The sequence below is a fragment of the Chlorocebus sabaeus genome, chromosome 13 (assembly GCF_047675955.1).
Source record: "Chlorocebus sabaeus isolate Y175 chromosome 13, mChlSab1.0.hap1, whole genome shotgun sequence".
NCBI classification, from domain to species: Eukaryota; Metazoa; Chordata; class Mammalia; order Primates; family Cercopithecidae; genus Chlorocebus; species Chlorocebus sabaeus.
In genome coordinates, this window is record NC_132916.1 from 11,649,101 (window position 1) to 11,661,646 (window position 12,546).

At 37.7% G+C, this 12,546-nt stretch overlaps 1 long non-coding RNA gene across 4 annotated transcripts in view; it reads right to left on the bottom strand.

Moving 5' to 3' along the window:
- LOC103240810 (uncharacterized) overlaps positions 1–12,546 on the bottom strand; it is a 43,214-nt gene that overhangs the window by 10,728 nt on the left and 19,940 nt on the right. Inside the window, exon 3 of one of the 4 annotated variants that reach the window (XR_012094999.1) lies at positions 4,303–5,883. The exons of 2 other annotated variants lie outside the window; for them this stretch is intronic. This is a non-coding gene — a long non-coding RNA (uncharacterized lncRNA). Of the gene's footprint in view, positions 1–4,302; positions 5,884–12,546 lie in introns of those variants that run through there. One more of the 4 variants, XR_012094998.1, reaches the window with a different exon arrangement.

Genomic DNA, 12,546 nt, shown 5'->3' on the forward strand with positions numbered 1-12,546 from the left:
TCCCATGCACAGGGCACCAAACCTGTCTGAGTTCCAGTTTCTCCATCTATCAGATGAGGATAATGATAAACTGCATCAGTTATGGAACGCATGTAACAGAAAACCCAGACAACAGATGCTTAAATAAGAAGGAGGTTTGTGCGCTCTATGAAAAGAACAGACTGGCAGTCCAGGGCTGGGATCATGGCCTCCTCCGGCCCCGGGTTCCCTCACACTCAGAGCCAGTCATGTGGCTATGACCTGTGGACCCAATGCTAGAGTAATTCTCTGCTATTGGCATTTTTAGAGTATTAATAATTGAGAACCGCAGTCCTGCATGTCCACTTTGCACTGGGCCCTGCAAATTATGTAGCCAGTCTTGTTCACAACTTCAAGCTTTCTAGTCTACCATCCTTTCTGGGAACATGATCCTCTTCCCCTAACCTTTCCCTCCAGATCCCAAGTGGGAACTTTCTGCTCAATAACCTCTACCTCCATCCCAGAGGCCAGAACTTAGTAATGTGGCTTCTTTTTTTTTTTTTTTTTTTTTTTGAGTCTCCCTCTGTCGCCCAAGCTGGAGTGCGGTGGCGTGATCTCGGCTCACTGCAACCTCTGCCTCCCGGATTCAAGCAATTCTCCTGCCTCAGCCTCCCAAGTAGTTGGGAGTACAGGCGCATGCCGCCACACCCAGCTAATTTTTTGTATTTAGTAGAGACGGGGTTTCACTGTGTTGCCCAGGCTGGTCACGAACTCCTGAGCTCAGGCAATCCGCCCACCTTGGTCTCCCAAAGAGCTGGGATTACAGGCGTGAGCCACTGCGCCTGGCCAGTACATGGCTACTCTTACCAGCAGAGGAACCTAAGAATACAGTTTTTATAGACAATTGCCTCTCCCAGCAAAATCAGTAGGAAACTAGAATCAGATGGATACTTCGAAAGGCCTTGACACAAAAGTCAAATAAAAGAGATCGTTGTTACAATGAAACATATCCAAATTTAGTTGCTCTAATGATTAAAAAGGTAGGATAAAGTAGATCATCTACTTAATATAATGAGACCATTGAAAATGTTCCATATAATTAGGAATAATAAAAAGATAAGGCAGATAATCTCAAGAGTATTTCAATTATTTGTATGCTCACTGTGAGAATTTTATAATTATACAACAGTTTTAAGTAAAATAAATTAGTAACAAATATTAATTGGCCTCCTACAATATAAAAATATTATATTTGTATAAGGAGTTTGCAATCTAGTAGAGAAATAAGACACCTTTGACAGCAAAGGTAGGTTCCAAGTGAGTGATAATAACACAAAATACGTAGTAGAAATGAAAGACTGCTTCCTGGTCTCATTACTTTAGGATACACTTCCCATTTACAGGAACCTTAAAGATTTCAAACAAGTGTAAGCACAACGTTCAGAACAATTGTGGAAGGTTCCAGCTGGATATTCGCTTACAAGATCTGGCAATATCTTTGAGAAGTAAATAGTTAGATGTCATTTTTCCATCTTTGCTGAAAAGGGCATTTCCTATCCCAACATTTGTTTTGAAAAAGACAAAGCAGTAGATAAGGTAACTGCTGCTATACGGGCTGTTCATCTTTCCAAATAACACGTATCTTGTTAGTTTCCTAAGTAAGGATTTTCAATGGCTTCTTAACACTGTTTTTATTGAGTCTAAAGTCCTCTGCCTATCATCTATCATTCAAGGCCCTTCTTAATTTAGGCCCATCCTAAGTAAGCAAATTTACTAATTTTCTTAACTCTCTGGTAGTGGCTTTCTACCATAAATCATAATTATGACAACAGCTAATTATATATATTAACACTAAGAATCTGAGATATAGCTACAGTGGTGTTCAGATGAAAATTCACATCCTCATATGATTATATTAATAAACAAAAGTAAAAATGAATGAATTCAGCATACCATTCATGGAGTTAGAAAAGGAAATAATAAAAATAAAGTTGAAATTAATAATTTAGAAAACAGAAAAAGAATAAAACTGATAAATACAACCAAAGCTGGCACTCTGAAAAAATAAATAAAATAAACTTCTGCTTAATCTAAGCAAGGAAAAGGGAGAAATTAAAAACATATAACATGAGAAATGCTAATGGGAAAATAACTACAGAAAATTAGAAGAAGCAAAAGACTACTTCGCAAATATATCTGAATATTCTACGCAAATAGATTTGAAGTACTATATATTATAACATATTATATTATACATTATATTAATACATATTATATTATATATTATACTAATAGATTTGAATATGCTATGCAACTATATTTGAAATATGAATGAGATTATCATTTTTCTAGGAAGATATCATTTACCAACCTGATGACAAAAAAGAGAAAAATCCTAAGCAGATTTATTTCATAGATGAAACAAAGAAACTAGCCAACCACTCTCCCTAATTCCCTAAGTCCAGTCGGTTTCACAGGGATTTCTCCCAAATATTTAAAAAACAGATCATTCCAGTGCCATTTAAACTACCTAGACTATGAAAAAGAAAAAAAACTTTTAAATTATTTTGATAAAGCAACTATAACACTGCCACCAAAACCCAGTAACAATTTCACATACACATAAAGGAAAATTACAGATCAGTCTTACAAATATTGATGTAAAAATTATAAATTATCCAATAGAATATATGATGACCAAGTGACATTTATTCCCAAATGCAAATATGACTTGATGGAGGAATTATTAATATATCATACTAATAAGTTAAAGGGAAAGTAATATAATTAGATCTATAGATAGTAAGACAAGCCCTATCAAAATTTAATCTCCATTATGAGGTTTTTATTTGTTTATTATGTTTTTAAAAATAATACAGATAGGGTTCCACTATGTTGACCAGACTGGTCTTGAACTCCTGGTCTCACGCAATCCTCCCATCTCAGCCTCCCAAAGTGCTGAGATTGCAGGTGTGAGCCACTGCACCTGGGCTTTTGAGGTTTTTTTAAAAAATATATTTAATAAAACAGAAATGAATGAACATAATTTTTTAAAAAAAATATGTCTATCTCAGACCAAAAGGCAATATCAGACTTAATAAGGAAACACTAGAAGTTCCCTTGAAGTCAGAAAAAAGTCTGATTGGCACTATTTCCTTTTATTATCTAACACACTCTGGAGGTACTATCTAAAGCTACCAGACAAGAGAAAGAAATCGGAGAAACAAAAATTGTTAGAGAGGAGGCAAGGCTATGACTATTTACAAATTATATAATTGGATATCTGGAAAATTCATGAGAACCAACTAAAAACAAAAATTACTAGAAATAAAACACATTCAGCAATCAAGGTATAAAATACATACACAGAAATCACAAGCCTCTGGGCATACTAACAGCCAGAAAATATAACGAAAGGAAAGGTCCCATGTACGTTCACAACAAATAGATAGAAATAAAGTTAGCAAAACCAGTCTTTAATAAGATAGGAATCAATGAACACAATTTTCTAAAATATGTCTGTCTCAGACCAAAAGACAATATCAGACTTAATAAGGAAACAAAATGTTCCTGCAGGACAAAGAAGTAGAGTTGAATAAATAGAACCACTTATTATATCTTTGGAGAGTAACATAAAAATCATAAAATATGTCAAGTTGTGCTAAGTTAATTTTTAAATTTAAGGTGATCTTGATTAAAAAAAAAAAAAAAGGGTTTTTTTATTTTTATTTTTTTGGTTGTTTTTGTTGCTCACTGGAACTAAAGAAAACTGAATCCACAAATCATATTAAAAAATCAGTAAGCCCTAATAGGACAGAACACTCTAGAAAAGAGGAGCAATGATGGAAAACTAGAAACCAGCCCTTCTAGATTTTAAGCGACACTCAACACTTTTGGGAACTGGAGCGTGAACAGACCTACTGAACAGAACGGAGGCAAATGCATACAGGACTTTGGTATGTAAAGCTGGCATTTCAAATCAGTGGGGACTATAAAGACGATTCAATAAATGGTGTTGGTATAAATGAGTGGCCATTTGGGGGAAAAAAAAAAAGAAACATTGGGACCATATCAATTTATGCTAGGGGAAATTCTGGATAGGTGGAAGGTTAAATGTGGGAAGTGAAAGAATCAAAGTTCTAAGAGAAATGAGGAGAAAATCATTTATAATATCAGAGTGGGAAAGCCTTGAGAACATGACTTAAAATCCAGAAGACATGAAAGAAAATAATGACAAGTTAAAAACATAAAAATCAAAAACATCTGCATGAGTGAAACACCATAAACAAAGTCAAAAGACAAAGGACAAACTTGGGAAAATATTTGCATCTCATCTAACAGAAACAGAGCTAATTTGGTTTTATTTATTTTAATAGCTTTAGGGGTACAGGTGGGTTTTGGGTTACACGGATGAATTGTACAGTGGTTAAATCTGGGATTTTAGTGGGCCCATCGTCACCCCAAGTAGTGTACATTGTACCCAATAGGTACTTTTTCATCCCTTACCTCCCTCCTAGCCTCCCCCATTCTGAGTCTCCAATGTCCACAGTACCACTCTGTATGCCTTTGTGAACCCATAGTTTAGCTCCCATTTATCAGTGAGAACATGCAGTATTTGGCTTTCTGTTCCTGCATTAATTCACTTAGGATAATGGTCTCTAGCTCCATCCATGTTTTGGCAAAGGACACAATTTCATTCTTGGGGCTAACTTTTAAAGTTCCTGTAAAAAGATAAGGGAAAGGACAAAACTCAGTAACAAATGTGCAAGGGATATGAACAGCCAATACATAGAAAAAGAAAAGCAAATGGAACTGGGCATGGTGGCTCATGCCTGTCATCCTAGCACTTTAGAAGGCTGAGGTGGGCAGATAGCTTGAGCCCAGAAGTTAAGAGACCAGCCTGAGCAACATAGTGAGACCCCCTCTCTATTTTTAAATATGTTTAAAAAAAAAAAAAAAAGCAAATGGTTCTCTAACTTTTGAAAAGATACACTCATTTAAAAAAAAAAAAAAACTAAACTACACGATGACACTTTCTCCCATGAGATAAGCAAAAATCTAAAAGTTTAATAATACACTATGCTGATGTGTACATCTGTTATGTGTAACAGGTGTATAACTAAATGTGTACATCTAAATGTAGATATACACCTGTGTACATCTGTTATTAAATGTACTGCTAAATATTTTATTTTTGAACCTATTATAAATGAAATTGTTTTTCAATTCATTTTCCAGTGGTTTGCTGCTAAAATATAAGAATAGAATTGGCCAGGCACAGTGGCTCATGTCTGAAATCTCATCCTTTGTGAGGCCGAGGCAGGAGGATCACTTGAGGCCAGGAGTTCGAGACCAGCCTGCTCAACAGAGTGAGACCCCCATCTTGACAAAAATAAAAAATAAGCCGGATGTGGTGGCACATGCCTGTAGCCTCAGATACTTAGGCGGCTGAGGTGGGAGGATCACTTGAGCAAGGAGTTTGAGGCTGCAGTGAGCTATAATTGTGCCACTGCACTCTAGCCTGGATAAACAGAGCACGACTCTGTCTGTAAAATTTTAAAAAGAAAACAGAATCAATATTTGTATTTTAATTTTATATACTTTGACATATTTACTTATTACTTGATGTGGTTTGGCTCTGTGTCCCCACCCAAATCTCATGTTGAATTGTGACCCTGAGTGTTGGAGGTGGGGCCCGAAGGGAGGTGATTGGATCATGGGGGTGGTTTCTAATGGTTTAGCACCATCTCCCTACTGCTGTCTCATGATGGAATTCTCATGAGATCTGCTTGTTTAAAAGTGTGTAGCACTTCCCCTTTCACTCTCTCTTACCTGCCATCATGTGAAGATGTGCTGGCTTCCCCTTCACCATCTGCCATGATTGTAAGTTTTCTGAGGCCTCCCCAGCCATGCCTTCTGTACAGCCTGCAGAACTGTGAGTCAATTAAACCTCTTTTCTTCATAGATTGCCCAGTCTCAGATAGCTCTTTATAGCAGTGTGAGAATGGACTAATACAGGAAACTGGTATCAGAGAAGTGGGGCTTTGCTACAAAAAATACCTGAAACTGTGGAAGCAGCTTTGGATGGGCAGAGGTTGGAACAGTTTGGAAGGCTCAGAAGAAGACAGGAAGATAAGGGCAAGTTTGGAACTTCCTAGAGACTTGTTGAATGACTTTACCAAAATACTGATAGTGAGATACGGACAATGAAGTCCAGGCTAAGGAGGTCTTAGATGGAGATGAGGAACTTATTGGGAACTGGAGTAAAGGTCATTCTTGCTATGCTTCAGCAAAAAGACTGCTGGTATTGTGCCCCTGCTCTAGGGATCTGTGAAATTTGAACTTGAGAGAGATTATTTAGAGTATCTGGTGGAAGAAATTTCAAAGCAGCTAACCATTCAAGAAGTGACCTGGCTGCTTTTAACAGCATATGCTCATATGCATTCGCAAAAAAGGTGGTCTGATATTGGAACTTACATTTAAAAGGGAAGCAGAGTATAAAAGCTTGGAAAATTTTCAGCCTGCCATGTAGTAGAAAAGAAAAACCTGTTTTCTGGGAAGTAATTCAAGCCAGCTGCAGAAATTTACATAAGTAAAAAGGAGCCAAATGTTAATAGCCAAGACAATGGGGAAAATGCCTCTAAGACATTTCAGAGACCTTCATAGCAGCCCCTCCTATTACAGGCCCAGAGGCCTAGGAGGGAGAAACAGTTTTGTGGGCCAGGCCCAGGGCCTTACTATTCTGTGCAGCCTTGGGACATGGTGCCCTGAATCCCAGCCACTCCAGTTTCAGTCACGGCTAAAAGGGGCCACAGTACAGCTTGGGCCATTGCTTCAGAGGGTGTAAGCCCCAAGTCTTGATGGCTTCCCTGTAGTATTGGGCCTGTGGGTACGCAAAGGGCAAGAGTTGAAACTTGGGAGCCTCTGCCTAGATTTCAGAGGATGTATGAAAACACCTGGATGTCCAGGCAGAAGTCTGCTGCAGGACTGGATCCCTCATGGAGAACCTCTACAAGGGCAGTCTGAAGGTGAAATGTAGGGTTGGAGCTCCCACCAAGTTCCCACTGGGGCACTGCCTAATGGAGCTGTGAGAAGACAGTCAGCATCCTCCAGACTCCAGGATGAGACATCCACTGACAGCATGCACTGCACACCTGAAAAAGCTGCAGGCACTCAATCTCAGCCCATGAAAGCAGCTGTGGGGGTTGTATCCTGCAAAGCCACAGAGGCAGAGCTGCCCAAGGCCTTGGGAGCCCACCCCTTGCATCAATGTGCTTTGGATGTGAGACATGGAATCAAAGGAGAGTATTTTGGAGCTTGGAGATTTAATGACTGTCTTCCTGGGTTTTGCTTGCAAGAGGCCTGTAGCCCCTTTGTTTTGGCCAATTTCTCCCTTTTGGAATGGGAGCATTTACTCAATGCCTGTACCCACATTGTATCTTGGAAGTAACTAACTTGTTTCTTTATTTTACAGGCTCATAGGTAAAGGGTACTTGCCTTGTCTCAGATGAGACTTTGGACTGGGATTTTTGAGTTAATTCTGGAATGAGTTAAGAATTTGGAGGATTTTTGGGAAGGCATAATTGTTTTTGAAACGTGAAAAGGACATGACATTTGGTAGAGGCCAGGCACAAAATGATATGGTTCGGTTCTGTGTCCTTACCCAAATCTCATGTTGAATTGTGATACTAAGTGTTGGAGGGGGGGTTGGTGAGAGGTGATTGAATCATAAGGGTAGTTTCTAATGGTTTAGCACCATCCTTCTAGTGCCATCTTGTGATGGAATTCTCATGAGATCTGCTTCTTTTAAAAGTGGGTAGCACCTCACCTTTCGTTCTCTCTCTCGCCTGCCACCATGTGAAGATGTGCTGGCGTCCCTGTCACCTTCTGCCATGATTATAAGTTTCCTGAGGCCTCCCCAGCCATACTTCTTGTACAGCCTGTAGAACTGTGAGGCAATTAAGACTCTTTTCTTCAAAGATGACCCAGTTTCAGGTAGTTCTTTATAGCAGTGTGAGAATGGAATAATACATTACTTCTAATTATTTTGTAGATCCTTAGGATGTACAAAACAATCATATGTAAACAATCATATTGCCTGCAAATAAGGACGATTTTGCTTCCTTCTTTCCAATCTTTATTATTTTATCATTCTTTATTGCAGTGGCTAGAAGCTCCAATTCAATATTGAGTAGAAATGGTAAAAAAAAAAAAAAAATGAGCACATTTGCCTTTTTTCTGATTTTGGTAGAATATCATTTAATATTTCACCATTAAGTATAATGCTTGCTGTAGGTTTTTCATAAATGCTTTTTATGAAGTTGAAGAAGTCCTTTATAGTCTCAGTTTGGTGAGAAATTTTCTTATAAATGGATATCAAATTTTGTCATATTTTTTATCTACATGTGAAAATGAAGAGATAGTTTTTCTCCTTTATTCTGTTAATATGGTGAGTTATATTGATTTTCAATATATTGTTAAACAAACCTTGAATTCCTGGGATAAAACTAATTGGTTATGCTGTATTATTTTATTATTTGCTTCTTGTTTGTCTCCTCTGCTGTTAGTCCCTCTTGTTCTCCCTTTCCTATATTCTTTTGGATTAAGTGAATATTTTTATAATTTCATTTTAACTTACCTATTGGTCTTTTAGTTTTTTACATGATTTCTTAGAAGCTCCTCTAGAGACTACAATATAATCCCTTAACTTCTCAGCCTACTTACAATTTTATTGGTCCATTTACCCTCCCCAGCCATACCACCAACACTGCCACCATCTTTTATGCCATAGCTGCCATATAATCTATCTATATGTGATATAAACCTTAAGTCAATATTATAAAACGTCCTTTATACAGTTGTGCATATATGAAAAAATTAAGAGGAAAATTGGGCTTTGGTGTTTACCCCAATATTTATAACTTTTTATGCTTTTCATTCCTTTTCTCATATTCTGTACAACTTTCTTTAGCTTCTGGAAGTGCAGGTCTTCTGGTGATGAAATCTCAGTTTTCTGATATCTGAAGATGTCTTCATTTTGCTTTCATTCTTGAAGGATATTTTTGCTAAACAGAGATTTCTAAGCTGACGGTTTTTTTCTTTAAGCACTTCAACAATTTCAATCCACTGTCCCTGACTTCTATAATTTCTGCTGAGAAGTCCACAACCATTAAAATCATTATTCTCCTATATATAATGTGTCATTTTCATTTACTGCTTTTAAGATTCCCCTTTGTTTTTTGTTTGTTTGTTTGTTTTCAGTAGTTTGACTATGATGTGTCTAGTTTGATTTTCTTTGTATTTATCCTGTTTGGGATTCACAAAGCTTATCCAATCAGAAAATGTAAACATCTTATTAAATTTAGGATGTTTTCAGCCACTATTTTTTCAAATGTTTGCCATCTCATTCTTTTTCTCCTCTCTTCCTGATACTTTAACTATCCATAATGTCAGCTATTTTAATATTGTGCCACACATTCCTGAGGTTCTCTACATTTCTCACTCCCTTTTCTCCTCCTCCTCCTCTTCCTCCTCCTCCTCCTTCTTTAGATGGGACAATTTCTATTGCTCTATCTTCAAATAGAGGCATTTAGATATGTGTAGAAACTGGTCAGCTTCCAAAAATGCAAATACAGCCCAAATAAATGTTAAGAACAATATATGAAAGTCTTAAGAAACCAGAAACATGTCAAGCGGGGAGACCTTCACTGTTAGGTGATAGGGCAACCATCTGGTCATTTCATTCATGATCCCAGTTATTTTCATCTGTAGCAAAAAGTTATAGGATTTTCATTGTTACTGGAAATGAGAAAAAGTATATATACACATATATATGTATATATATATTTATATCTGTGATTTCTGGCAAATGTATAGGTGGTATTACACTTGAATTACATCCATATAGTTCCTAAGAATAATTTTATATGCCAAGAGTTAAGATGCCTAAATTTTTTAAAAAGAACAGCAAATATCCACAGGCCTCAGAGTACATTGAGACGCATACAGTCTAAATGTATTCCTTTCAGGATTTTGATTATAAAAAATTTCAGTAACTCCCTCAAAGATAGAGATTATTTATTCAACAAACATTATGGCAGATTCAAGTATCAAAACAATCTGTAAATTTGGGCATGTAGACCCAAAAAAGATCCTCTCTCAAACTGCTAACCTGGTGTTGCTAAATGAAGCAGTTCTTGCCTAAGAATTTTCACAGGTGCTCATTTGCATCCATGAAATTCCTCTCGTTACATCAGTTTTTAAACAGGTTGTTTGTATCAAGTTTCAAGAGTAATTTGTGAACACTGGTGTCTATCTATCCCCATAGCAGAGATAGTAACTTCTGAAAATTTCCAGTTACTCCTAGAGATTAAAGAGTTGGAAAATAAAAAGGTAAAATTTAAATTGTAATCTACTGGTCTAAGCCTATATTTTCAAATGGCCAGGCTTATAAACTGTCTTCTTACTTAATATCCTTGCCTCAGCTGTCTTCCCCACACATTTTTTTTAAACAGTCTCAATCTGGCATCTACTGCAGCCTCAACCTCCCAGGCTCAGGTAATTCTCCAACCTCAGCCTACCAAGTAGCTGGGACTACAGGGGTACGCCACCACGCCCAGCTACTTTTTTTGTATTTTTTGTACAGACAGGGTTTTGCCATGTTGCCTAGGCTGCTCCTGAACTCCTGGGCCCAAAGTCCCATGCAGTTTGAACAGTATATACAATTGGAAGCCTCACATGCCAAACCCCACCTTCAACATGTTTCCCAAAATTTTCAAATCCCATCCTTTCACCTGGTCTTTCAGACCTTCCCCTAGAGCAGCAGTACCCTGTACCTGGTCCGTGGCCCAGGCATCAGGGACTCCTGCCCTAGGGTACATCTATTTGCTCTTGGAGTCACTGCCACAGCCACTGTCACTATTCCCCGACGTGGCCCCTCACAGGCTTGTGCTGATGCATGCAAGCCAGCCCTCCGTCACTGATCCCGCATGCCGTTACCCTGGAGCAGCTCCCACACATGTGCAAAGCTGATGTTCACCTGGGCCTTCATTCATTCCAGTTCCCTACCTAGAATGTCTACACAGTCGTCACACCCTGCCACCAGACCTTCGCAGCCATGCAGACACCTCGTCTCCAGAATTACCTCTGACACCTAAAGCACTCACAGACCCCACCTCCCTCCCTTTCTCTTTTCTACCCCACATTTTAATATCTTCCATTTCTTCCTGTTTCTCTCCTCCCAGTAGACTATAACTTCTTTAAGGGTAAGAAATGGGTCTCCTTTCTCTTCGTATTCTCCAGTACTAAAAACACTTTCTGGCACATGTTAAACATTCACTACATGTTTGTTGAATTAATGAAAGAATAAAGAAATAAATGTACTTATACTCTTGAATTCAACCAAGAAAATATAACAGTGGTCCCCTACATGTAATTTATCACTTACAGCTCAACTTTATATAAAACTTTCTCCAAACTAGAACCACTCAATTTCTTTCCACCACTTCCTTCAAAATTCACCAACTTCAAAGGCTCCATAATTTAACCCCTCCCCTTTGATCCTTCTTTTCTGCCATCTTCCAGATTCCACATTCCTCAGGAGCAGGCTTAAGGCCTTATCTTTCTCGTATTTTAAGTGTTTGCTTAGTTCCTTTTTGTGCCAGGTACACTAACTAGATGGGAAAAGGTTTTTTGGTTGTTTTCTTGTTTTTAATTTATCATGCAATTTTCACAACTTCACAAGATGAATATTAATACCCAAGATTTAATAGATGAGAAGACTAAGTAACTTGCCCAAGGTCACACAACTAATGAAAGATGGAGTTGACATTTTAACATAAGGCTACTGTATTCTAAAGACACGCTCTTTTCTTTTTTTCCATCCCAGGACAAGGGAAAAGGGACAATTATTCTAGGCTGGATACTTACTTTATGTTCTTTCTGTAATAGATCTGTTATATTTTACAACAGGAAATATTTTTGAAACCACAGAATAGGTTCAGCAAAATAAGTGAAGCTTATCTTTGATCAGAGATAAAGGCAAAGAAACCCCAGCTTCAAATTAAAACCCCATATATGCAAATGTAATTTTATGAGCCAGGACTATCTTTTCCTGAGTTTTTTAACTTTAAAACACCAAAGCACAGTGGCTACAGAAGGAAAGTAGTCAAGGAGTTGCACCACAGAATGAAATCGTATTATCACAGGCCTTAATACAACAGGCCAAATTCATTTCGAAAAAATGTATTCAAGTCTTAGACCCTGTGAAAAAACAACTCTTATTTTCAAGAACAGGAACAGCTAGGGGTTTTTTACATCTTCTTACAAGAAATTTCCATCCATTGGCTTTAAATTTTACTTTTCATTCAAAAGCACAGCATGTTTTTATATTGAAAACTTCCTAGGAAAAGGAGAGCCATTTTCTCATACTCTGAATCACGGTTTTGCTCTGACTAGGTAAACAGCATGCACCCTCAAACTCTTGCTAGAGAGAGTCACTGAAACCTTTTAGGTTAAAAGGAAATGACTGGTAAATAGCTTTTCTGAATCTGAGTTCTTCTGTAGGAAATGGAAAAACAGAGAACTTAC